This window comes from Nannospalax galili, unplaced genomic scaffold (genome assembly GCF_000622305.1).
Source record: "Nannospalax galili isolate Female #2095 unplaced genomic scaffold, S.galili_v1.0 scaffold510, whole genome shotgun sequence".
NCBI classification, from domain to species: Eukaryota; Metazoa; Chordata; class Mammalia; order Rodentia; family Spalacidae; genus Nannospalax; species Nannospalax galili.
The window spans coordinates 2,268,435-2,296,401 of NW_008329677.1; the positions used below are offsets into that span (position 1 = coordinate 2,268,435).

General features: G+C 42.9%; 1 protein-coding gene across 2 annotated transcripts in view; it reads right to left on the reverse strand.

Annotated features, from left to right (window-relative positions):
• Positions 1 to 27,967, reverse strand: part of Rin2 (Ras and Rab interactor 2) — a 264,895-nt gene that overhangs the window by 143,556 nt on the left and 93,372 nt on the right. The window contains exon 3 of one of the 2 annotated variants that reach the window (XM_017800218.2): positions 21,806 to 21,880. The exons of the other annotated variant lie outside the window; for it this stretch is intronic. The gene's annotated coding sequence lies outside the window, so the exon portion shown is untranslated. The remainder of the gene's footprint in view (positions 1 to 21,805; positions 21,881 to 27,967) is intronic. 2 annotated transcript variants of the gene reach the window in all.

Here is a 27,967-nt window from a genome sequence, read left to right on the forward strand (position 1 = left end):
TGGCACATGGTGGCTAATAATTGTCCATAACTCCAGTTCCAGGGGATTTGATGCCCTCTTCTGACCTTGACAGGCATTGCACACACATGGTACACATACATACAAGCACAACATACAATACAAATAAATTAACTAATTAAAAAAGAAATATAACCTAAAAAGCTTTGTAAGATAGAAGTATTAAAAATAAACTGAACTTCACTGAAATGAAAAGCTTTTGTTCAACAAGAGACATTAAACAGTGATGCACAAAGTGATGAGGTATTATGATGTGACCCAGGCTGACCTTGAACTTGAATTTGCCTGCTCATTCTCCTGAGTACGTGAGAGGCTCATGCCAACAGGCCCAAGTTTTTGTTTTTGAGGTGAGGTCTTGCTCTGTGGTGTGGGCTGACCTTCAACTCTTGGGATCAAGTGATTGACCTCCCTCAACCTCTCTTGTGGCTGGAAATACAGGAGCATGTACCATACTCAGGGGTGTGTGTGTGTGTGTGTGTGTGTGTGTGTGTGTGTGTGTGAACTCATGAGCTAAAAATATAAAGAAACATGAAAATAAATAAGAAAAAAATTAAAAAGAGCAAATGACTTGAATGGGGTCTTCTCTCACAGAATTTCCCACCTAAAGGCATAGGAAAGATTTCAATGTTACTACTCTTTAGAAAATCCTAATTAAAACCATGTAAAATACTCCCTGCACCCACTTGAGAGGGTAAAATTTAAGGCCGACCATATCAAGTGCTGGCAAGAATATTTTGCATCAGAAACCCTCAGACTACTGGTAGGTCAAACCTCTGTTAGCAGTCTGTGCTGGTCTTTCACCCCATCTAATATATGACTGCTTTGAACAGACAGTAAGAAGACGGTTAACGCCAACTGGTCTGAGAGACGGGTTACACTTCTGTGAACTGACTTCTGAAATCGGTACATCCCTTGTCTAGGATCCAAGAGTCCACACTGATAATGAAACAGCATTTTTATCAGAGGGTATTGCTATCACTGAGTCTGGAGGGACAGGGCTGAGACAACAGGAAAAACCATCCTATGTCCCTGCAAGGTCTTCATTTCCTCCATGGTTGTAGGGAGAAGATGGATGTGCAGGTTCGAAATAAAGCTACATAGGAGGGATTCATTTCAGTGTACCATTGCGTTGTAGGGCAAATATCACCTGCCTTCGTTTCTCCCTCCCTCCCTCCCTCTCACCCTCCTTCCCTCCCTCCCTCCTTCCCTCCCTACCTCTCTCTTTTCCTCCTTTCTCTGTGTTGGGTATTGAAACCAGAGCTCTGTGCATACTAAGCACATAGTCTACTCAGCTCTACTCCAAGCTTAGTCTGTTTCAAAGTACCTAGTTGAGGAGATAGAAATGCTAAGCACCCTAATTTGATCACTGTATATCTGATATAGGTATTGGCTTATCACATGGCACCTTATAAATATGTATAAACACTGTCTCAGTTAACCAGACCAGCCTGCAACATATGGCCCAGACAAAGCAATGGAAGGTGAGGAGTCTTAATGGCAACTTCCAGGAGCAGTAAATCACGATGCTGAATGAGCCTTATGTTGATGTCTTGGTCCTCAAGACATTTTTGCAGAGTGTCCAGATGAAAACTCGTCAGGCCTAAGGCCTTGAGGCAGGCATGAACGTTTTCAGTGTATTTTGAAATTGCCTTAATGAGAATAGTCACTTGCATAAAGCCAAAAAAAGACATAGGAGGAGGAACAAGAGAAACACGCTTGCTCTTTTGGGTGAATCATAAAGGACTAAGGGAAAATGTCAATCGTTAAAACTTCTTCTAGCTTCATATATTAAACTTCACATTCTCTGGCCACTGTTTGGAGGCATTAAGAGACTCATTTTTTAATATAAAAACCACAGAATGCTGGCTTTTCTCTGTGCCGTGCCATTATCTGGCTCTTGGCAGACTTAAAATTCTTCCTTTTAAAAACTATTTCCTTTTGGAGGTCAGCTGAAAGTCCAGTTCAAGTACCACATTGATAAAACTGAACACAGGACCACTCTTAAAAGCCAACAGTTATGGGTCCCAGTAGAAAAACACTCTGTGGTGCCAGGCTTCCGAGACATCGTGCCTCAAACATGGCTTTGTGTCAACGCAGCTGTATCCACAGGCGAAAAGTTAAAAGACTTATTTAAAAATGTTTCCACTTTGGGAAGCTAGCACCCTTCTGCAATTTCGATGCTGATCCAGCACAAGAGCTGGGTGGGGTAAGAGGATGCTCTTTTAGCTACCAGGACTGACTGGGTCTGGGGTCATACACCCTGACCTCAGAAGCCTGGTTTCATGAGTGTCAGTTTCTCTGACCTCTAGCAAGGCATTCTCCTTCAGTCTGCAATGGCTCCAGCAAAATCTGTCTATATTCTGATGGCAAGACATTGAAACTTGTTTATTCATTCTGCAGACAGGCTGAGCTCATAGAAAACAAGGATTTTACTTTAACTTGCAAAAATTCAGCAGCTTAAAAGCACACGCATCTTTAATATAGCTTACACTTTGGATATTCCATGAATTATGCTCCCTGACTATTCCCCAAATGGCTTGCCATTCTAATTTCCACTTGGTATAATTTTCCCCAAAGTAGTGGCCATTGTATAGAATGCAGGTGTAGGAAGACAAGAGTCACAGAGACTTGGGGAAAATCCAATGACTGTATAACTAAACTGTTCACCACTGCTAGAGAATCAAAAAAACAGCTCCACTCTTAAGATGGGAAGATGACTGTCACTGGTCCATACAAGCTCTTTTTAAGTCTATTGTCTTCTGAAGTACAAAGTATGGGAGGTACACACACCATCACATGAGCGCAGCTCAATGAATTTCTAAAAAGTTAGCACCCTGCTTACCCAGTGCAAGATCAAGGAATGGAATGCCACCAGTCCTGAGTTCCCATCACCTTCCTCCCACCAGCTCTTAGTAGCAAGCAGGAGGCAGCCATCTGGCTCCTGTCTGATTTTGTAAATAAAGTTTTATTGGAATGCGGTCACACTCATTCCTTTACATGTCATCTGTGGCTGGTTTTGCCTGCCCACTGAGCATTTGTAACAGAGACCCTCTGGCCTGTGAAGCCTTAAGGACTACTCTCTGGACCTTCACAGGAAGTTTCCAGCTCACTGTTTCAGAGCAGCCCTGGTCAGAAAAGAAGGGAAGTCACAGATGTGATTTTAATTTTCTAGTAACTACATTAAAAGTAAATAGGTAAAATTAAATTCAGTTTATTTAGTCAATGCATCTAAAAAATTTCAACTTCCAATGAATATTTGAAACTTTTCTTTTTTGAGACAGGGTCTCCTTATAGCCCCAGTTGGCCTGAAACCTGCTATGTAGACCAGGCTGGCCTTGATCTCACAGAGATCTGCCTACCTCTGCCTCCCGAGTGCTAGGATTAAAGGCAGGCACAATGATGCCTGGCTTCAACTTGCAATGACTGTCTGAAGAATGGGCTACCTGCTCTTCCACCCAGCTTGCAGATTCCAGAGTGCATTTTGCCCTGACAGCACAGCTGGGTTCACTCTAGTTGTATTTTGAGCTTAGCAGTCCTTTGGGCCTGGAGATGACTTTGCACAGCACAGTTCTGGAATCCACCCCTGTAGGTCTTGGGATCTGGGGCAGCAGCCATTCTTCCAGCCCAGGTACCTACTTTTCTACTGTGAGCATAACATGAACTACACACACACACACACACACACACACACACACACACACACACATGCACACAAGCGTGTGGCCTGCCTCAGAAAACTTCCAACTCCTAAATGCAATGTATTTAAAGACTAGAGAAATCAAGAAGGGCCTATACCAGCAACCAGAAGTTCTACCAGTCAGGCTGAATGAGTGATGGAGGGTGACAAACCATTCGGGCACTTGTGAAGGGAAAACCAAAGGTTGTCAACGAATGCTCAACTCTTAGATGGGAAGAACTAGGCACTGAGGAGCACTCCTTAAGGGAAATTCCAGCAGGCAGTTCCAGCCACACTACGATTGTATTTAGCAATAAAGAATGTCAACTGTGAAGCAAAACACTTCTTAACACAGGCCTGCCTGATGCTACAAAAACAAACAAAAGAAAAACTAGACAGCTGCCAAGCTTTAAAAATGAAGAGATGTCACATAAATCTGGGTTTTCTGGCATCTTTTGAAGAGTTTGAAGAGCTGGGGACACAGCTGTCTTCCCCGGTGACGTCAGCTGACTGCCTGGAGCAGCTCCTGCTGCCTCCCAAAAGGAGACGGTGCTCTTTGGATGATCACAGTTGTCCTGCCTTCCCAATCGTCCCTCGCCAGTTACACACCTCTTCAGGTAACTACCTGGTTTAGCCCCTATGCTGCCTACAGCAGACATACTTTGAGATACTAAGATGGACTTTTTGAGTTCTCATAGATGAATTTTGGAAATAATCCAATCTCCTAAAGTTCTAGCTTGCCACCACCAACTGTTTCCAGACTCACCAGCCAAACTGCAAAGTAACCCCCCAACCTCATTTCTAGAGTTATTCTTGCTAAAATTATTGTGACACTGGGATTTGACATACTGGAGGATTTAACTCCAATTGACAAGCAGGAAATTAATGGTTTCATCTCTGCACTCTGAGGCTTGTGATTTTGCCTAAATCAAGTTGTCGTAAATGTGCTTTATAGAGCTAGAAAACACATGCTTTATAAAATCAGCACCTCTCATTTGAAGGCATTTTAATGACTGGTGGTTAGGATTTGGCTTGTCCCCCAAAGGTTCATGTACTAAAAGTTTGGTCCTTAGTGTGTGGCCATGTGAGAGGCCATGGGAACTTTAAGGGGTTGGGCCTAGTATGTCATTGGGGATGTGGACCTGGGAAGAGATTCAGGTGTTCTCGTGGGGTGCTAAGTTGATTCTCTTGAGCTATTGCGGGCCTTCTTTTCTGCTTCCTGTTCTTTCTTTCTCTCTCTCTCTCTCTCTCTCTCTCTCTCTCTCTCTCTCTGGGCCTTTTTTTTTTTTTCCTCTTTTTTCTTTTTCTCTCTCTCTCTCTCTCTCTCTCTCTCTCTCTCTCTCTCTCTCTGTTGATGCCACCTGCCATTAGACCCTCACCAGAGGCTCGATTTTCAAAGCCACCTGATCTTGGACTTTTCAACCTCCAAAATGATAATCTAAAACAAACTTCTTTTCTTCATGAAGTTACTCAGTCTCAGGTATTTCATTACAGCCATGGGAAACCAACTAATACAATGACTGAAAGATATTTAGAACAATTTTCTACTTTGACAAGATTAATTCTTCTGAAAAGAAACTAAAAAAAAGGTATTTTTTCAGAGTTATTTGGTGTTTTTTGAGTATATTGATGGAATGAAATGTGCAAATATTATATATAATGTGATATGTAAAGCTTACTACATCAGGATAGCATTGTAATTAATACTCTATATTAGTTCATCTACTACATTACTATAGCAGAATACCTGAGGCTAAGTAATTTATGAAGAACAATCCCTTGGCTCTTGGTTCTGGAGTCCAGTGGCAGAGCATTCCCATCATGGTAGAAGGTGAGAGGCAAGTGAATGCATATAATGACTACAAAATGCAGGTGTGGTCTCACTTTCTGATAGCTCACTCTTGAGATAATTAACTCATTCTCACGGGAGAGGCACTGATACTGCTCAGTGACCTAACCCCTCTCAAAGGCCCCACCTTTGAATACTACTCCAATGACGATCAAATCTCAATGTGAGTGTTTGGAGGTAAAAAAATTACATTCCAACCACGGCATGTCATCTCTGGTTATCTGTATAATCTGGAAATGAGTGGACAAAGTCCCTGGGCCTTAGTTTCCCTGCATTTAACATGGGGTGGATAGACAAACTGGCAAATCCCTTATTTGCAAGTGAGTCCCCTTTTATCAATGAAAGCTTCGGTGAAAGTTCCTTAGATTAGGGCAGGGTGGTCTTGGCTGAAAGGGTGGGTGTGGGGTCTTCAGGTGTCCCTGGCTCCACCTAGGACCCACTGTCTCAACACAGGCAGCTGACTGGTCCTTTCAGCCGATAGTCTTGACACTAAACCTTAGCTCTGCCCAGGCAGGCCTCCTGGGTAGCAACATTCTCCACACAGCCCTGCCAGATCCCTCCACAGCCCTAAACATCCCTGATTTCACTCTCACTACTCCCTTCTGCTTTGCTGAGACTCAGCCAATCAACAGCCTCCTCAAGCCACACCCTCTCTTGAAAGCTTCTCAAATACCTGCTTCTTCCATGATCTCCCTTCTTCCAATTCCCTTCTCACCTGGGAAATGTACATATCATAGGGACCTTCTTATGGAATTGACAAACAGCTAGATAGAGCCTCCCCCAGGGCATCCTTACGAAACCTCCCTGTACCAGTTACTTTTGCATCACTGTGGCAAAATCCCCAACAGAAACAACTTACAAGAGGAAAGATTTGTCTTGGCTCACAGTTTCAGTGGGTTTCAGTGCATCATGCCAGAGTGCATGGATGCAGGAGAATGTGCATTATGCCGGAGTTCATGGATGCAGGCTAAGACACCACACATTAAGCAAACCAGAAAGCAGAGAGGCCAGAACTATGGGCTATAAGCTTCCAAGGCCCCCGCTACTGCCCTACCTCCTGGCAAGAAGCGTTCTGAACAAGAGTCCACAGAGGACGTCTCAGGTTTAAACCAGACCTCTGCCTAATCTCCACCTGCTTCCCTCATTGGTTTCCTGTTTCCCAGGTTGGTCCTGTGCCTCGTCCTGATTTTCAACAGCAGGAGGGTCTTAGAGTTTTGATCTCTGAAGTCACTGGAATCCCAGGTAAGACCCTTCAGGAAGACACTGAAATCACCTTCTAACAAATGAAACTCTCCCTTCTGATAGAGGAAAAGAATGCTCCACTTGTGAGGCTCAAGCCATTATTTCAACAGTGGCTTTCTTACTTCATTAACTGGCCAAGTCTATGGAGCTGCATCTTTTATCCCCAGAAAGCCAGGTGAGGTAATAGATTCAGTTCAGTTCAAAAGAACCACAAGAACAAAAGCCATTCATGTTCAAACCACAATGCCAAAAATAAATAAAGTCCTTTTTGGGAAAAGCATCATTATCAGGATCAAGAATCCAGATCTGTGAATTTCCAGAAAGAAAAGACATTTATTCATTAATTACTTTGGACAACTTCAAGCACAATGAGGTGTTCATGAGAGCCAGAGAAGGCTGCAGAAAATCATGGAGGAGCCCAGACAGAAGAAAACACTACTGGGTCTCTAGGGAATGGATGCTGGCTTGATGACTCCCTGCCTGTGCTGAGTGAAGGTGTTCCCCCAGCAACGCAAGCTGTGACGGAATGGACAGACATTGCATTAGTTACTTCTCTGATACTCTGTGCTGTGATAAAACATCATGTCCAAGGGAACTTATGAAAGGAAGAGTTTATTTGAGCTTACAGTTCCAGGAGTAAGGGTCATGATGGTGGGTGAGGCGTGGCTGAAGGCAGTGGCTGGAGCAGAAAGTCTAGTGATTGATCACATCTTCTAGCAGGCACAGGAAGCAGAGCATGACTGGAAAATCTGGCAAGGCTTAAGGACTCTCAAAGCCCGCCCCCAGGGATGTGCTTCCTTCAGTAAGGCCACACCTCCTAAAACTTCCCAGCTAGCATCATCAACTGGGGACAAAATGTCCAAACACTTGGAACCTATGGGGGACATTCTTATTTAAACCACTATGGAAATTTCATAATTACAGAGATTGGGGGGAGGTTGGACTTAGGGGAATGGAAACTTAACTTTGAAGGAGCTTATGAGTGAACTATCCCAACAATTTCTTTAAATTGCTTCATTTTTACATTTTTGCAGTACTAGGGATTGAACCCAGGTCGTCACACATGTTGGGCAAGAACTCCATCCCAAAGCTACATTTCCCATGCCTGTACTTGTGGGGAAGGGCTCTCCATGGAGAAGGAATGATATGTATTACCATGTTAAAAACAAAAGAGCGGGGCTGGAGAGATGGCTCAGTGGTTAAGAGCACTGACTGCTCTTGCAGAAGACCTGGGTTTGAGTCCCAGCACCCACATGGCAGCTACGAACCATCCTTAACTCCAGTTCCAGGGGAATCCGAGGCCCTCTTCTGACATCCGTGGCATTGCATGACATGGGTGCACTCACATACCTGCAGGCAGTACACTCATACACATAAAAAATATTAAAAAACAAAACAAAAGAGCATTTTTTTTTGTTTCAACTTGTGTCTCCCCAAACTTGCTGCCACTGGAAAACACCTGCACCCACTGGAAGACAAAGGACTCTGCACTGCTGCCCAAGGAAGCAACCAGAAGCATGATCGCAGCTTAATGTAATAGGTACTCTTTTGAATCCTCTTCTGCTGCAAAGATTTATGCCCATGGTAAGGGTGGGCTTCAACTTGACAGAAAGGCTTTCTTGACTTTGTGATGGTGGCAATTGAACCAGGGTCTTGTGCAAGCTAGGCAAGTACTCTGCCATTGAGCTACATCCCCAGCCCTTGTGTATGTGTGATTAGAGACAATGGTTTACTATGTAGCCCAGGGGAGCTTCCAATTCATGATCCTCCTGCCTGAGTCTCTGAAGTGCTGGGATTACAGGTGGAGCCAGCATGCCCCATTCCAGAAGTGCCTTGGCTTTGAAGACCCTGCTTTCTTTCACTTCGAATTGGTAAGAGCTGCACATTTCAGATATCTTGTTTAGTTTGGAGCCATGTGTTAGATGGGACCGAGTAAGATGATGGGGTAGAGGAAACTTGCTGGCTATCACACTGGAAATGGGGACAGTGGGAGAGTAGGAGCAGACAGGTCCAAACAAGAAAGACAGGGGAGAAGTCAGGGGCAAAGCTGAACTAGACCTTCCAGAAGGAAGTTGGAAAGAGAAGAGAGAGCAGGGCCTTCTATAGTCAAATACACATCATAAGGCAACAGACCTCCAGTAAACAGCCAAAGGAAAAGCCGCAGGCCTGGGGCCAAGAGTCATGCCCTGCTCAATGCTCAACCAGTGTCATGATTTAGGATGGGTGATGAACCCCTGCTGAGTTCCCACTGTTCTGTTTGTAAGGTATGGACAATGGGTCCTGCCCAGTAGGGCTGGAATGATAGCATGGAGCTGGTTTCTGCAAGCCATGAGCCAGTGCAGTGCGAGAGCAGGTACAAGGAAGTTAGTTCACTGCTGCCTTTCATTTCCTTCACAAGTATTTCAGCAACTGAGAACAAAAGGGACTCTGCACAGCAGCGTCTCCCACTTGTGGCTTTGTTCCTCCTATGGGAACCACATAGTCACTAGGCAAAGATGCAAGTAGACCAGGAGATAAGAACAAAAACCAGGGCATGTCAAGGAGGTGCTGAGAACATGTATGCACACAGCCTTGGACTTGGGCACCTCTTGTTGAGAAAATAATCTCACCCCATAGTTACAACTGCAACCCTTTTCCTAACAAACAAGTCAGTCCTGGGGGGCAGTGGAGGATCAGGGTTGGGTGACTCCAGTGTAAGGGGTGGAGTGGCACTCCTAGCTTTAGCCCTGCCCAGAGTCATGTTCCTTATTGGGGAAACCAGAGTGCAGGTGTGTTAACATCTGCAGAGTCATCCAGAGAGTGCCAGACTTGCCTGGACCCATTCCATCATCAATAGAAATGTCATCATGTTGAAAACATGACTTCCTTTACCTTGGGGGAAGACCTGACCAGACCCAGTCTCCAAGCCCTAGGAGGACTTCCTGGGGAAAGGGAGGGGCAAAAATCTGTCATACCTAATGTTCACAGGAGGGTTACTGTTATTATTCGTAATAGCCAAAGGCAGGAATAAGGGTGGGGGTGTGTGGTTCAGATAGTAGAATGTTGCTTAGCATGCACACACTCCCGACTCCCTTCCCCAGCACAAGGTGGTGCACACCTGTAATTCTAGCACTTCAGAGGGGAAGACAGGAGGATTAGGGGTTCAGTGTCATTCTCAGCTACATAGGGAGTTTGAGGCCAGCTTGGGACACATGAGAATCTGTCTTTAAAAAAAGAAATAAGAAAATAAAAAGCTATTCCCCTTTAAATGAAAATGGTAACAGCCTACCAATGTGTTCTAGTTTGTATCTCCATTGCTGTGACAAAACACTCTGACCAATACCAACTTTGGGAGGAAAAGGTTTATTCGGCATACATCTCCTGGGTCACAGTTCATCACTGAGGGAGCCCAAGGTAGGAACTCAGGCAGGAACCTGGAGGCAGGAGTTCCTGAAGCAAAGGCCATGGAGGAACACTGCTTACTGGCTTGCTTCCCTTGCCCCTGCTCAGCCTGCTTTCTTATACAACACAAGTCCACCTGCCCAGGGTGGTACCACCCACAGTGGGTTGGGACCTCCCACATCACTCAATAATCAAGAAGATGCCCCAGAGACATGGTCATAGGCCAGTCCAATGGATGCAATTCCCCAATTGAGGCTCCCTCCACCCAGGTGTGTCAAGTTGACACTAAAGCCATCTAGCATACTATGAGAGAAAAAAATTTTTAAGTTAAAAATCTGAAATTGTATTGTCATTTTGTAGTGCTAGGGAATTAAACTCAGAGCTTTTCATATACTAGGTTAATGATCTATCTGGCTATACCTCCAGAGTATTTTAATTCTTATTCTGAGACAGGGTTTTGCTAAATTTTCCAGGCTAGTCTTGAACTTACCACGTAATATAGGCTGATTTCAACCTTGGGATCCTCCTGCTTCAGCCTCCTGAATAGCTGGGATTACAGGAGTATGCTATCATGCCTGACTCAAGATTTTTTTCATTAAAAAACAAACTCATGGTGGCACATGCCTTTAATCCCAGCACTTGGGAGGCAGAGGCCAGCAGATCTCTGAGAGTTGGAAGTCAGCCTAGGCTACATAGCATGTTCCAAGCTAATGGGGCTACATACTAAGCCATTGACTCAAAAAAGAAGACAAAACAAAACAACAAACCCCAACCAACCCGATTTTAGTGGTGTGTCTGTGCTGGCCAGTCAAATACATTTCCTCCTTCTTTTCTCCTGAAAATGTTTCAGGTATACTGTGAAACACTGTAATAAACATTGTAATAAGCAAAGTAATAAACAAATGTAAATGAAAATACAGGCATAAAACTGTCTCATGTCTAGATACAGAATACCATTCTCAGCCCACACCCCGCCTAAACTCCCCCCAAAAAAATTAGAGAAGAAAAGATGGATAAATCTGACCACAAAAATTGAGGCATGCGTACATCAGCATATGTCATAAACAAGGAGAAGCCAAAGTACAGGAACGCCTTAGCATTTGCTGGGATTTAATAGAGGATAATAGACTTAAATTACAATGAATTTAAATAAATTAATACAAGTTCTACTATCTCCAGGGTGAAATCAGGAGTTATAAATAGAAAAGAAAACCCTACAGGACAGAAAAGACACATGATTAATTTGAGAATGTCAAAACTTCCCAGTAATAAAAATGCAAATTAAACTAGCTGGGAGAGTGGTTCTCACTGGAGAGATCAGTCAAATTACAAGGGAGACAATGCTTGGCCTCCTTTGCTGACCTCTCAGGGCCTTCATTTTCCCCTGAAGTATTTTCGTTTTCTCACAACAATTTTTCATGTTTATTTCTCTTTTTTTTTTTGCTGCTATTACATGTATAGACGTTGGTCTCAGGCTGACTTGGGATAAATCCAAACTCTGTAATTTTCCGTGTGTGTGTGTGTGTGTGTGTGTGTGTGTGTGTGTGTGTGTGTGATTTATGCTCAGTATTGCTTAATCTCTTTGAGGCTCAGTTTCCACATCTGTAAAATGGGGAATCATTACTGTACCCATCTTACAGAGGCAACAACTCACTGAAATCACATAAATAAAGTTTTAAGAGATGGTGAGGTAGTATGTTAGTCAGCTTCCCATCCCTATTAACAAATGCCTGAAACAACTTATAAAAAGAACAGGTTTATTTTGGCTCATGATTTTGTAGGCTTCTGTCTATGATCTATTGGTTGTTTGTTTTGAACTCACAGTCAGGTGCCATCACAGCTGGAGTCCCACAGTCCCTCTCTAAGGGCATGACCCAGTGCAATGACCTAAAGACCTCTCACTGGGCCCCACTTATTAAAGATCCCACCATCTCCCAGTATGCCACCTTGGGGACTAAGCCTTTAACATTGGGCCTGTAGGGGTCATTTATGATCCAAACTATAGCAGATAGAAGTTTCAATATGTCCTAATTTCTACAAAATTAATATTTATTATTCTTAGTTATACGATTAACTCGCTGCCACTGTTTTTATAAAATGATTGTATGGCATAAAGTTTGTAAAAAAATCAACAAAAATTTTTTCAAGGAAATTTATGTACAGCAAAATTAATGAATGCTACTTATAAACACAAAAATCAGCTGCATTATTTACCTCAGTAATGGAACAGAACATCATTAATTTCTCCTATAATAATAATAAACATTGATGATGAGAATTATGTAGTTCAATAACCATTAGAGCCATTCAAAATTATGCAACCTTAATGGGAGTAAGGGTCTAAAGTAAGTTAGATTTAAACAGATAGTGAAATCGTGTTCTCCTAGTTGGTATATGATAAACACTAACAAGGAAAATACTACTCAATATAAAGATTTAATACAATTTCAATTAAAATAGATACCTAACTATCTAATTAAATCTAATTAGGTCAGTTTTCTGAAGAACAAGTTACTGATATGTAATGAGAATTGTGAAACTCTTCATCCTCTTATTTTTAAGTTGCTGATATGGGAATTGATGCTAATCCTTTAGCTTTGGTGTAAAGCATAATTAGGAAATTGTTACTTTTGAATTTATTCTAATTTCAATTGATTGAAAGAAGAATTTATCTGGATGAACCAGGGTCTATCCTGCTTAGCATTCCAACTGCTGGGGGCTTTCAATGCATCGATTCTAATATCCACTCCCCTGATGGTGGGCACAATCCACTGGTGGCACAGAACTGAGATGACATCATGGTGTGAGGCTGAGCCAATGGTGTGCCCTGAACCTGGGTGCTGCAGAGTTTACATACTCCTCTGGGTGTGCAGGATGAATGGACCTGTCTGGCTGTACTGGATACCAGGCACCCCAACCACTCACCAAAGCACAAAGCTCAGCTCTGTGCAGTTTTCCTTGCCAACTTGCATTTTATAAGGGCAACATACATTCTGTCCTTTGGCAGGACCCCTTGCCCTCTGCGCCTTTTCTGCAATGAACACCATCACAGAGAGAGTTTTTTTCTCCCTATTTGAGTTCACTAATGGAAATCTTAAAACAAATTAAGTAATTCTGAGCACCCCTCCCCCATTTATGCATGCTCTGTTTGCTGTGGGTAAAAAGATTTTTAGAGAAACAGACTCTTCTGACTTGCTTTCTAAACGCCAACCATTTATTCACCTTGTATAATCATGCAAAATTCTATTTGCTTCCCTTGTAGCTTACTGGACATTTATGTTCGTCATACCTGATCTTGCTTCATGTATTATTAGTGTTGCTCTTGAAGATTTTTAAAAATTGGTCAAGGAAATTTCATTTGCAGATAAAATCTTTACATATAAGAACTTCAAACAATATATGCACACATATATATATATATATATATTCTACATTCACACACATGTATACGCTTTCTACTACCACCACAGATCACTCACACAGTTACTAGTACATACATTAAGGAATCATCTACACAATGTAGAAGTTGATCCAATAAATTTTTCTAATTGAATTGTATTTGGAGTCAAGTTTTTGAAAGAGTGAGTATCATTTATTATCCAACTTTGAAAACAGAAGGCACAAATAGAACTGATTAGGGCCAGCCCCAGGGTGCTTCCCTGTACACCTGAACTCTGGATTTGTTCCTTGAAGTCCACAGGGGCCTAGCTAGGAGCGAGAAGAGCATCAAGCTGTCTGGCTTGGTGGTCATGTGTGGTGGTGGGCACTGCTGCTGACTGGCTGTGTGATTTGGGGTGGAACACTCTTCCTTAGGCTGAGCAAAGTACTGGCACAGAAGAAGTGGCCCACAAACAGCTTGCCCCACCGCACTGCTATTTCTACTCATAGATAACATATACTTTAGAAAATGGGCCCCACTTTCATCTTGACACTCAAGCAAAAAGCTGAATGGGGAGACGTGAAATCGCTGGCGTGGTTTGCAGCTCACTCCAGTGGGTTCTTCGTTGTTGTTTAGAGGGGGGATAATTTGCAAGCCGCCTCCAGGCTCATCGTTTCCTTCTGCTGACAGTGCTGGAGAGCTTAGAAGGATGGTCCAATGGTCCATACAGGGGAAGGATGGTCCAATGGTCCATACAGGGGAAGACCCTCTTCCCCACTCAAGGTCATTCCACATTTGAGCTGACATGTACTGTAGGTAACCAGGGCCACAGTGGGTATCACTGAGAGCCTGAAGTAGGGATCTTAGTGCAACTGATTTGAAAGGAGAGCTCAGAGAAGGGGAGAGGGGCAAGCAGAGGCATCAGTGGCAGCCAAGTTCTTCAGGAAGCTGCAAAAGACCCCTGGGGTAGGAACTGCAGTAGCCACCTGGTCCTGCATTGAAGAAAAGGGCTTCCTTTAGCTGTACCTCTAAACTAATGGGACACTAGTGATGGCCTGTCGTCACCTCTGGGAGGGGAATCAGTTACAATTCTCAGTCCCAGTAGGGTGAGGCATCAACCTGGGTGCCAACAGCACTGCCACATTCCTGGCACCTGCATTTTAGTTTTTATTCTGCTCCTCTATGAGACCCTAAACACTAAGCATTGGAGGGCAAGCCATTCCTGGCATTCTTGCTATTTTAAGAGCTCAACAAGTTGCAAACAATGACTCAGAAATGTAGGCACCACTTAACTGGTACTTAACCCTTTCAAAAAAGTGACAGGTTTAGCATTGGGAGATGATGACTATTGAAGCATTTCTTACCCACTGCTGTGGGCTGAATATAGTTTTTCTCTGTCAAAACTTACGCTGCAATTTGATTGCCAATATAATGGTATTGAGAGGTAGAGGGGTCTGTAGGAGATGGCTGAAGTCTTGTAAAGGACCCCAGTGTACTGCAACTTCCAATGTAGTTACTATAAGAGTCAGTTAGTTATAGTTCTTATTTTTTAAAATACTTTATTTATTTTTATTTTATGTGTATGAGTGTATTGCCTATATGTGAGTGCACCCGTGTTGTTCAGTGTGGCGGAGGTCAGAAGAGGGTTTCAGATTCCCCTGGAACTGAAGTTAAGGATGGTTTGTAGCCGCCATGTGGGTGCTGGGAATCGAACCCAGGTCCTCTGCAAGAGCAGTCAGTGGTCTTAACCACTGAGCCACCTCTCCACCCCCAGAGTCAGTTAGTTATCTTGAGAGCAGGTTTGTACAGAGGGTTTGACCTTTGTTCCCTCATCTCTTGCATGTCTCTGCGTGTCCTTCAACCGTGAGGTGATCATAAAAAACAAGAAGCCTGACCTTTGAGTCCCAGCCTCTAGACCTGTGAGCTAAATAAACCTCTTTTACTTCTAAATGACCCTGTAACAGGTGTTTTGTTATGTCCCTAGAAAGCTACCTAGCACGTGGATACTGAGCAGTATGCCGTGACACATGGGGCAACACAGCAAAGCACCAGGGACTGTCAGGAGGCAAAGGGTGAGATGGTAAATTGGGTGGAGCCTTCACTGTGGTTTCCATAGGAAGGAACACTATATGCACGTACACAGGCTTAGGATTGACTAGCTTGAATGGTTTCAGCAAATTCCTGAGCATAGGGTCTGCCACTGTTTGAACAGGTGTGTCCATCCAGAATTCATACTGAAATTTAATTCCCAGCACAACATGATAAAGAGGGGGCCTTGAAGTCTCTGCCTTCATGAATGGATCAGTCTGATTAAAAGTCTTGAGGGAGTAGGTCAGCTCCTTCATCCCTTCCACCATGGGAAGACCCTGCTTTCCTCTCCTCTGGAAGACTCAGCAGCAAGACAACATCTTAGAAGCCAAGGACAGTCCATACAGGACACTGAACCAACCTGTAAGGTTGCTTTGCTGATTAAACTGCATGAGAGCCATGATGCCCTTCAGAACTCACCTGTATGACAAACATAAGGTACCAGTCCTATTACTATTATTGATGAAGACCCTTAGGTGCCACTTATCCAATTCACATCATTCAAAACCTATCCTGGAATGTCAGATTCTGATGAAATAAGATACTGCGAGAGACGCAGGTCAGAATTCAAGCCTAATTCTGCAACCTAGCACCTCAGTTTCCTTGTCTACGAAATGGAGCAGCACTCAGTAGCCTGTCCATCTGGGTCCTCTGAGACATAAGCATCAGGATAGCAGTAAGTGTGCAAAACTTCCACTGCAGGAAATGTCAGAGGGATGCAATAGGGAGGGAAGCTAGGGAGTATGGGAAAACTATCAGCCTATGGTACAGGTCTTGTCAAGCCATCTTATTTTTGGTGCATTTCAAAGAAAACAGCAGATGTCTGTGTTTCCCCTAAGTACTCCACCAGTGTATCATTAACTAGAGAAAAAAAAGAGCTTAATGCAAAAATTTAAACTGGCTTTTTAAATGAACGAAACTACTTCCAAGCACCAGGCACCAGACATTACCTGGTTGGAAGCAATTGGCAGTCATACATTCTTGGCATGGAATGTGGCATGTGGGCATCTGTTTGTGTGCTTCTCACAGATGCTAATTATTATAGGCTGGGGCTCTAGGAGGCAGACTGAGATGGAGTAAAGAAAGCTTATTATAGGAAGGCGCCTACGGGATAGGTACATGCCTGTAGAAAGGGAGACGGAGGACGGAGGTGGGAGTGGGCACAACCAAGCCTATGGGGAACTCTGGAGGTGTCCTGAGATAGTTGGATCTTTGTATCCTCTCCCCATCTGTAACTTGATGTGTATGCCTATGAGAATAGCCCTAACTTTGAACCTGACAGCTCCATGGCACCCTGAAAGGTCTTCTCTGAAAGAGTCAGGCAACAAGCTCCTCCCTGAAGGATGAACTGGTGACACAGATCACAGATCTAGTGTAGAGTCACTACACTAATGCCACTTCATTCATTTTAAGGGCACATGTGTGGCTATTGCAAATGCTCTATTCCACAGCAACAGGAAATTCCACCCCAGCCATATTGAGGGTCCTGGAGACAAAATTATTGGACTGGAGTAGGCTATGATAAACACTTGCTCGAATGTTATGTGCTGTGGGAAATAACCCTGCAGAGGACTGGGGCTCAGGGTTGATGGCAACAGTGTTAGACACTTCTCATACAGCAGGAAGGCTCTCCACCTTATGAAGCACATAGTCTCCACCACACTGTTTAAGGATGACACATGTAAGAGAAACAAGGCAGGCCTGTGAGGTCATACCATAGGAGTGAAAAGTAATGAGTTATCTATAGAAGTTCTAGACCCATTAATGTGGACTCAGAGAGCTTATTAGCATGTGAAGCCAACTAAAGAAACCAGTGGTCTCAGGACCTCATATGTACTTAATGGGATTGACCTTGACTAAAAATCCAAATGGTTTCACCAGAATGATATTCAAAAATGCAAATTCCAGTCTCTACTCCCCTTCAAAAATATTTATCTTCTAAGGGTAGATGCCTGCCATCTGTGCATGCCCAAAATCTTTCTACCATAATTCCCATACTCTGCCCAGGGTCTTGCAGGGTAATTCCCAGCCTTCCAATCTAGAACAATCAAATAAAACAACAGAAACCTTGTTGCCTGAGTCTTTGTAAGTCAGGACCTATCTGTATTCTCTAGAAGTCCAGCATAAAAAGCACATCTAAACAGTCACTCTAATTCTCACCCTTCTGCAATCTAGAACTCTGGGGCTCCAGGGACCTCACTTAGTAGGAGTAACAACTTTCTTAGTCAGGCTAATAAAGGGGATCCATCACCCATTGAACCTGAGCCTTTTTTTTTTTTTCGTCTTCATCTCATCATGACTTCTGTTCTACAGTCTTAACAGATCACTTCCATTTGCAAGTACACCCTACAACTTTGGGTTTCCCACAGCCATTTGTTTACCTTTGCCTTCAGTGTGTCTCATCAAGAGTTTATCTGCCAGGAAAATGCCTGTAAATCTCTCACCGATACCTCTTCCCATTTCATGGATGATCATTTTAAGAGCCTCTTAGCATGCGTGGCCTACCCTTTCCATATATATAAGCATCTCCCATTATGACCGAGGCAATCTATAATTTTGATGAGGTGCATACCAAAGTGAGTTGCCCAGGCTTTTTCCTTCCCTCCACCCACAATATCCACCAGGACTTCACATCAGCCAAACCTACTAAGAAGCTGATTAGCAAAGGGAGCCTGAGCTAATATGGTTGGTTGAGCCAGGCCAGTGGCCACACAGAGCAGTCAGACGAGACAAGAAGGGATCTAGGGATGACGGAGAAAATATGATCATGCCACAGATCTTATAGATGTCAGTGAGACTAAAAGGAATAGATGGCTCTATAGTAATAAAAAGACAGACAGAGGTCACACTTTGTCATTCTCTGTCGATAAGTAACAGATTTCCTCCCTTTTCTTCAGAGTCTAAGTCATGAACAACTAAATCTATGTATCTATCTGTACATAAGTTTTCATGATGGAAAATAATTCAGATGAATGGAAGAAAAAAGTACCCTGGAAGGCTGAGACAAGAGGATAGCAGGTTGGGCTACAGAGTGAGCTGAAGGCTGGCCTAGGCAACTTGGTGCAACCCTGTCTCAAAATAAAGAAAAGAAATTAATAATAGGCTGGGTCTACAGTTCAGTGGAAGGCCCTAGGTTTAATTCCTAGTATTGCAAAAGAAAAATGATGTGACAACCCTGCCACTGTAAATACAGGAACTGAGTGATTCATCATGTTATAGAAGTCAGGCCCATAGACAGAAGACACAGTTGGAGGTGGGATCCAACCGTTCCTACACATTCTCACAGCCCTGCTACGATAAAATATGCACATGACACAGCCCTGCTCTAACACTGATAGATTCAGTCCTCAAGGTTGAGGAAGAATGAGAGGAACTGCTATTCTTGACTTACTTCCAATGAACAGAGAGGAACCTATTGTAGAAGCAGAAGCAATGGGCCTTGGGAGGGGTAATTCTTACCTCATTGCTATATTCCCGATAGCTGAGAATGAGAAACCTAGTAAGGCTAGGAACTTTTTTTTTTTTTGTGCAGGGATGGGGTGACAGGGGACAGGGTCATACTACATAGCCTTGACTGGCCTGGAACTCATTTTATAGACCAAGCTGGCCTTGAACTCACAGAAATCCACCTGCCCCTGCCTCCTGAATGCTGGTATCAGGCTAGGAATTTGTTTATAAGCAGAGATTTCAAGAAGTTTAAGGGAGCTGGAGTCTGTCGAAAGTTTCTCTCTCATCAGGCAGAATGAGAGGTTTTGGCCACAAACACAAATAAGCAAAGGAAGAAGCATCACAGTCAGCTGATGTGTTTGCACAGACAACAACACAATGAACCCACAGTCTGAAAGAACAGTAAGGGTTCCTGAGGCACAGGGGGACCCCAAACAGTATAGTGGATCTACATGAAAATGTCTGGAAAAGAAATACTCAGGTAAGGGTATTTTACAGACAAAACAAAGCTTACTAAAACTGCAAAACAATTTTGTAAAGATGCTTTTTGGAACATGATCAGGTCAGTGGCAGCAGAACTAGGAAAAGTGAATCTAAAACACTTTGTTCATTACTGTTTAATTTCTGTAAGATGATCAAATAAAGACTGTAAGACTGAAGGAAACTAGAATTACTAATTAGCTTGAATCCTAACATCCAAATCAGTTGTCACAGGAAATCTGGATGCTCTATAGGCATTTCCATAGGATTTTCTACAGGCGTTTCCACAGGATGGTCTATGGACATTTCCATAGGATGCTCTGTGGGTATTTACACAGGGTGCTTGCTCTATGGGTATTTCCACAGGATGCTCTAAATGGCATTTCCACAGGATGCTCTATGGGCATTTTCATAGCCATTCTGGAGGAATCACATGCCAAGCTATGGTTAAAAAGAAAATGGATGTGAGATTACTTGTGATATCCTCTAAGCATTCAAGAGAATTGAATTGGTGCTGGACAAAGCTGGTACAAATGCTAGGACTTCAACTCAGGCTGATGTAGAAGAAAGGTTCAAGGCCAGCCAGGCTACACAGTGAGCTCCAGGCAAGTCTGAACTTTATAATGAGAATCTAGCTTAGAAATACCCCAGAATAAGCCCATACAATAGAAAGGGGGATCCAAATGTAGGAAATCTGAGGTTTAGTCCATTTTAGAAATTCAGTTCACTTTTAGAAATTTTGTGAGAAAGAACACAACATTACCAATGTGAAATACTCACAGGCCTCAGCAAGGGCACTGGAAAAGTAAAGGGCCTAGATACAACTTACATCTACACCTGCCTGCATTTTAATTTGCTGTTATCATTAGAAGACTGTACCATTGTTTATTTTTAAAAAATAAATGCACCTAATTTATCTAAAAAAATGCTCAAACCACAGTTTTATATGCTGGGTGTCTGTATTCTAAACCTAGAGTTGGTACACCTAAAACCACCTCATGTTCTACCAATGAAAAATGTAATAAGGGGTCTCAGAAACTCAAGGTTCTACCCTAAGCTCTGTTCTCCTGCAAAGGACAGGAAGAGGCCACTAGGATGGACCCCAGTGAAGGCCCTGAAATAAGACCTCATTTAGAGGGCTGGAGAGATGGCTCAGCAGTTAAAAGCAATAAATGTTCTTGCAGAGGACCCTGGTTTGGTTCCAGAATCCATATGGCAGCTAATAGCCATGCATAACTCCAGTTCCAAGGGATCAAATGCCCTCTTATGACCTCTGGGGGCATTTCATGACACAGATACACTTACATACATGCAGGCGATACACTCATACATATAAAATTAAAAAAAATACATAAAATATTTTTTGGAAAGTCCTCACACAGGCCCAGCTTTTAAAGCATTTTTGTACATGCACTAACTCAGCTTATAGTCTGCACCGGCTCTCAGAGTAAGTGTGGAGGGAGCAGAGCAGTCTTGCCAACACACAGTCAGTTTCATTCAGAGGTCAAATTGCCATTCGGTGAAGTGCGAACTTGACTCAGCCTTCAGATTTCAGTGCGAGAATATTTTCACCACTTTGTGTTTTCCTCCATGTCCCCACAAGTGAACTTTGACTTTAACATAAGAATCTCAACAATCATCAACCTCTTTTTACTACAGTTTGGATTAACTGTTAAGACAGAGAAGTGTCTATCCCAGGACATACCTGTGACTGAGCAGTCACTCGGTGCCTTAATCTCCTCATCCAGAAAAATAATATTCAATGAAATAATCTAAGGAGAAACACTTCCATAGAGTGCAATGCCTAGAATATGGTAAGAATAAATATTAGGTGTTCTGATGATTATTCTTAGACATTTTTAGAATTCTTTTTGAGACAGGGTCTTCTTGTAGCCCCAGCTAGCCTGGCACTCACTATGAAGAACAGGCTGGTCTCGATTTCACAGAGATCTTCCTGCCTCTACCTCCCAAGTGTTGGGATTAAAGGTGTGTGCCACCACACTTGACTAGAATTATTTTTATAAACTTGGTCTACTATATAGTTAGGCCAAGATGATAAAAGATATTCATATAATGTAATTACCATCTTCTTTTACAGAGTACACTATGAAAAAAAAAATAGCATATTAAATGCATGCAAAGCACTCTGCAAGTTAAACCACAGTTTAAAATGTGAACTGAGAGGCACATGTTAACATGAGCAGGAATGAGTGACCAAGAATAAATAAAACTTGGCTCTGCTCACCCAAATCAACGTCTTGGTGCTTGAGCATCCAGGTATGTAGATGTGTGTGGGTCATCAGTGTAAGCCAGCAGACACCTGTTGCACATGAGGGAATAAGCATCATTAGTAGAGGCAATACCAGTGCTCTACATGACTGCAATTCCAACACCTGATTGATAAAAATGGAGGCCCTTGGAGAGGATCATGGGAGAGAGGCCCCCAAGACAGAGTGCTTTAAGGATGGAACAGAGCTACTAGTGTAGTCTGTTCTTGGCTTCTGTATTCCTCACTCCTCCCTCTCTTCATATAAACATTGGCTCTTCCATCAGTTCCATTGATTTAGTTCCTGAACATTCTTCTCATTCTTTGGATTCACCTATTAAAAATTCATTTACAGGCTTTAGGAAAACACCTCCATTGGTCAAATCTATGCAGGTCTCACTTTATTCCTTCAGTCTCAGAAAGCAGGTTAACCCCTCCTACATCGACCCAGCACCATGTCTAGTCTGTAAGTCTCTCAGGAAGTTCATACCACTGATTCATCTAAAAATAAATTATACTTGGGTCCATCCTAAAGGGTAAAACACAGCCTAGAGAATGGATTTCATAAACCTGAAGATTCTGGAGCCCATAATCCTTTCTAGCCTGAAAATACCCTCTAAGAAGCCACGGAAATTAAATGAGCCAGTGCTAATCCTTGTGTAATGAATTCTTATAATTTGACATTGCTGTGGCATACATTTTGAATATAATATGGGCTTTCGCCTACCAAGAGCAGGGCTCTGTCACCTTTGACACAGTTTCCAACTGTTCACCAACTCTTAGTTCCTTAATGTGGTTGATTTAGACATCTGCCTTCTATCACTGCCTCCTGGAGACCATTTCCCTATGGGACAGTAAAATGCAACCCACTTGGTTCTTCTGACCATCACATCCTTACATGGGACTTTGCAGAGTCACTGTGTGACTTCCTGGAATTCCTGCCTCCTTGCTCTAAATCCGCTAATTAAAACTTTCATAGGATTGTTTGGATAACACTCTGAGCTGAATGAAGACCTAAACCCTCTCTGTCTCTGTCTCTGTCTCTCTCTCACACACTCTGTGATATCAGGGTGTGGTCTCCAGGCCTGGCATGTACCCCTAGGTCCCATGTACCCCTCAGGTCCTATAAGTAGTACGATGTTCATTTCTGTATTGTCTCTTTCCCCATCATTTGACAGGCTGTTCTCCATCACGGTAATCTTAGATTAAAAACCCAGTTCTCACCTTTTTGGTTTGACTTTCTTCAGTTTATGGACTAACAGGTAAAACATACCCACAATTCATTCAAATACTCTTCTATCAAAAAAATACTTCAGCTCTACAATACACCCAGCAGTCGACGAGAGACGACATACAAAAATACTGCATTCTATCCCCAGACACATACAAGAACACTGCTAAAAATTAAGACTGGTAGCCTGTGCAAGAGGAGCAGAGGAGGGCAAGCAGAAGTTCTTCCAGGGGAGAGCGGGAGAGCTTGACAAAGAAAGTAACCTCTGGGCAAGCCTAGGAGGATGGGTAAGCAGAAGAAGAGATGCCAGGCATGAGGAGCAGGGAAACAGCGCACAGTGAAAGAGCAAGTGCTCCAGGAAAAGCACAGATCCAATGTTGACACTATTGCAGGAACCTAGAGCATTCTGTGGAAGAAGATTTGAAGCGGACCAGGGGATACAGGATCATCTTGTTGGCCATATAAACACATTCAGGTTCCACACAATGGGTAATGATGAGGCCCAGCCCCACAGCAGGCTATATGATCACAGCACTGAGAAATAGTGACAAATAAAATTCTCAGGTTCTGCTATGACTTACCGAACCAAAAACCCAGAGTAGTGTTCACCATTGAATACTTCTGAGCAGGACAGTGACATGGTGAAAGTTCTATGTGAGATCTATTTAGAGGTACCAGATCTGATCAGATATGGGAGGTAAGAAGAGGAAAAAAGAGCCAAACATCGGGTTTCTCTCAGGAAACTGGGTGAATGACAACACAGCTCACAAAATTATGGAATCTGAGACAGCAGTGAGGGTGTTTGGAGAACCTCAGACCAGCTGAGGATGAGGAACCTGTGGGTCACCAGAGTGGAAGTGACTTAGGAGAAGGTTGGCTATGTAGAATGCAAGCACACAACTGACTGTGGAAACAGTTTGTAGGACATAAGGCCAGTAATGGATGAAATCCCCAGTGTGAAGCAAGACCTAGCTCACAAGAACTTATTGTTAAATACACAAGAATTTTGCTGGCTGGCTGGTAAATCCTCTGTGCAAGTTTTTTTTGGGGGGAGGTTTGTTTGTTTTTTGACTATGTAGAAATCAGCAAATGCTATAGGTCAGGCCTGCTTTCCTCACAGCCTAACGAGCTGGCTGCCTACACACAAACTTGAAAACTAAGGATAAATGTAAGTTCATAGGTTTCACCTCCAGACAAACCTTGGGATAGTTTTCACGGCCCTTACCTGACCCCACCAGGGCACATGGATGCAAGCGGGAAGTTAAAGAAACCCAGGAAAAAACATGCAGGTCTATAGCTGGTCCAGGAAGACTCAAATAGTCTGAAATTCAGTGGAAAGGTTGCATGAGAATAGGATGGATGAGGGAGACCCTTGGCAGCCTCGGCCCTCGCAGGGCCCAGATCAGTACACCTAGTCACACTCACGTTATTTCCTAAAATTTATTATTTTTTCACCTATTTATTTATTATTTATTTACTTATTTTATGTGCATGACTGTATTGCCTACATGTAAGTGTACCCGTATTATGCAATGCCCTTGGCGGACAGAGAGGCCATCAGATCCTCTTGAACTGGAGTTATGGATGGTTGTTAGCTGCCACATAGTGGCTGGGAATCAAACCTGGGTCTTTTGGAAGAACACCCAGTGCTCTTAACTGCTGAGCCATCTCTCCAGCCTCCTCCTTTTTCTTTTTTGAGACAGGCTTTTACTATGGAGTCACAGCTAGCTAGGCACTCGCTATGTAGACCATCCCAGGCTGGCCATCCTCCTCCCACAGCCTCCAGAGTGCTGGGATTAAAGGCACGTGCTACCACGCCAGGTATTATTGTTTTTTAGGAAGAGAAGCCACTGCTTAAAATTCTAAGCCTTAATTATCCACCTATGCAAAGTCTTTCAATGTAATCATGTTACTTCTTAAAGAAAGCAATGCCAATAAAAATAAAATCGTTTTAAATAAAAAAACAGAAACAACAACAACAACAAAATCTGAGCTTTGTATTACTTTACTTTTTGGTGCTAGGTTCCAGAAATGTCCTCCGTTCTGTGGCCAGGAATGTCAGAAGGGAGCTAGCATTTCTTATTTCCTCCTAAAGGAGAACCTATTGCCTGGAGGCTGTAGATGAGGGTGGGAATTGAAACTCCAGCTCGGACTTTAATAATTCCTTCTGGTGAACAGCTTTGGAATGGGATTTTCATGGCAAAAATGGATTATATTTATTCTCAATTTCAGCTCATCTCCTAAATGATTTTAGGGTTACTTCTGGGGTGGGGGTGGGAATGACACAGCAGAAATAAAAGCCCATTAAGGGAAAATTAGTTCCTTCTGGCCAAGAGGATAAAATCTCTGGCCTGAGTGGAGACCTAACGGTCCAGCTGGGTAGCGTCAATGACCCCACTGAGAGACCACCCCCCTAGGAAGGTGGGCTCACTTTAAGCCACACCACAGATATAAGCAGAATTATTCCTTTAATAAGATAATGTACTTCTCCTTTTCAGAATTACAGAGCCACGGTCACGTGACTGAAGTCTGACCTTTTTGTGTAACCTGTCCTTTTCTTCTATCTTTGTTCTAAGCATGCTTAACTCTTCCTCTAAAGCCTTCTCTCTGCCTTTCAGTGGCTTGTCTGCCACGCAGCTGACCTCTATGCTGGCTAAACTCAAATGCCACGGCTTTTGTCCCCTCCTCTCTGCTATTTGCCTCCTCCAGGCAGCTGCAAAGATTTACAGCTTGTCTACCCTGGGATTTTTCTTTTTAAACTCTAATAAGACTGTCCTTATGCTTCAAAATCATTATTTAAAAATCTCACTTAGGAAGTCTAGGATGGACTGTGGAAACTACACCTGCTCATTTCCCTTTCCAAGAGCCTTGCTGAAAATCAGGCCTTGCTGCTGCTAATACCTTACAAGTAAATAGCCTTAACCCTGGCCATCTTATTTTACTAGTCTAAACTAAAACCAAGGGAATTAGCAATGAAAAGCAGTACTGATGTGACCATGACAAACAGCCCAAGAAGCGGGGCTGGGACACAGTTTACTACATGCCTGTTTGGGAATTCAAATGTAGTAAGAACTATATAATGCCACTGTCTCACTTTCATGTGATAAATCTGTAACATGTTATAGCAACCCCTCCCCCCCACTAAATTAGAAACTTCATTATCTATAGAAATTGAAAGTTGGGGGCTGGGGAGATAGTTCAGTGGTTAAGAGTACTGGCTGCTCTTGCAGAGAACCTGGGTTCAAATCCCAGCACCCACATGGCAGCTAACCACTGTTCGTAACTCCATTTCCAGGGGATCCGACAGTCTCTTCTGTCCTCCTCGGGCATTGCACGACATGGGCGCACTTACCTACATGAGGCAATACAGGCATACACATAAAGTAAAAATAAATAAAATAAATCATTTTTAGAAAGAAAGAAATGGGTTCTTTCAGTTCATGGTTCTGGAAATTTCAGTCCAAGGCTGAGGTGTTTTTACTGCTTTTAGGCTCTGTTGAGCATGATGCTTCATGTTAGCGGCATGTGGAAGAGGAAATCTGTCACCTCCTGAGCCAAAAAGGAAGAAGAGACAGAACCTTGAAGGACAGGCTTTAAGTGATCTAAGGACTTCCAGAAGGTTCTACTTCCTCAGTAAGGCCCCTCCCAGCACCCACATGGCAGCTAACCACTGTTCGTAACTCCACTTCCAGGGGATTCAACACACTCTTCTGATCTCCTCGGGCATTGCATGACACAGGTGCACTTACGTACATGCAGGCACAACACTCATACACATAAAATAAATAAATATTTTTAAAAAGAAATAGAAAGTTGGAAGCTTACAGATGTAGCTCAGTGGTAAAGTACTTATTTAACATGCACAAACCCCTCAGTCTAATGCTCAGCAGCATGCACGTGCGCACATGCACGCACACACACACACACACACAATCTCCAAAAGCTAACAATGCATACAAATAAAGTTTAAAAAAGAAAACGACTTAGGTATCATTTCTGATTAGTTACAGTTTTGCTTTTGATTTCCAAATGAAAATATGTTAAATATTAACTTATAAATGTTCTTTATAATTTTTTTTTAAGTATGAAAACAGATGGAGGTACTCTGTTGCAGAACAAATGCTTGTGTCCTACCTCCAGTGATTCCCTTGGAATGAGTACTTGGCAGTGCTCACTTATCATGTGAAGACAGGGAGAAGCCAGCTACAAGCCAGGAAGCAGCCCTCACCAGAACCCAGCCACGTTGGCCTTTTTCTCTCCAAGGTCCCAGGCTTCCAGACTATATAATACATTTCCTTTGCTGAAGTCACTGAATCTATGGTATTTTGTGACGACAGCCCCAGCTGACTAAAACACACTCCAATCTTTTCTCACCTAGAAATAAATGTCACTGTTAAGGACATGATTTACCTGTATGCCCATACATGTTCATATGTGTTGTGCCTGCACACACATTTTTACATAAACAGAACATTGCACACACTGTTCTCTGGCATGACCTTATATTACACCATATAATGTGGATATCTTCTCATGTAAACCCAACTATACCTATCCCATCCCTTTCATACTTGTAGAATATTCCTTCAAAGATATACCATAACACTTTAGCCAGCTGAAAAAGTTTGCTTTTTAGTTTATACTATTTTTGATACTTTAAACAATGTTACAACCTTTTTTAAAAGTTTTTTTTAGGGGGCTGGAGAGATGGCTCAGCAGTTAAGAACACTGTTCTTGCAGAAGACCCAGGTTCGGATCCCAGCACCCACATGGCAGCTAACAACTGTCCGTAACTCCAGTTCCAGGGGATCCGACAGCCTCTTCTGTCCTCTGTTGGCATTTCACAACACGGGTGCACTTACCTACATGCAGGCAATACATGAATACACATAAAATAAAAATAATAAATT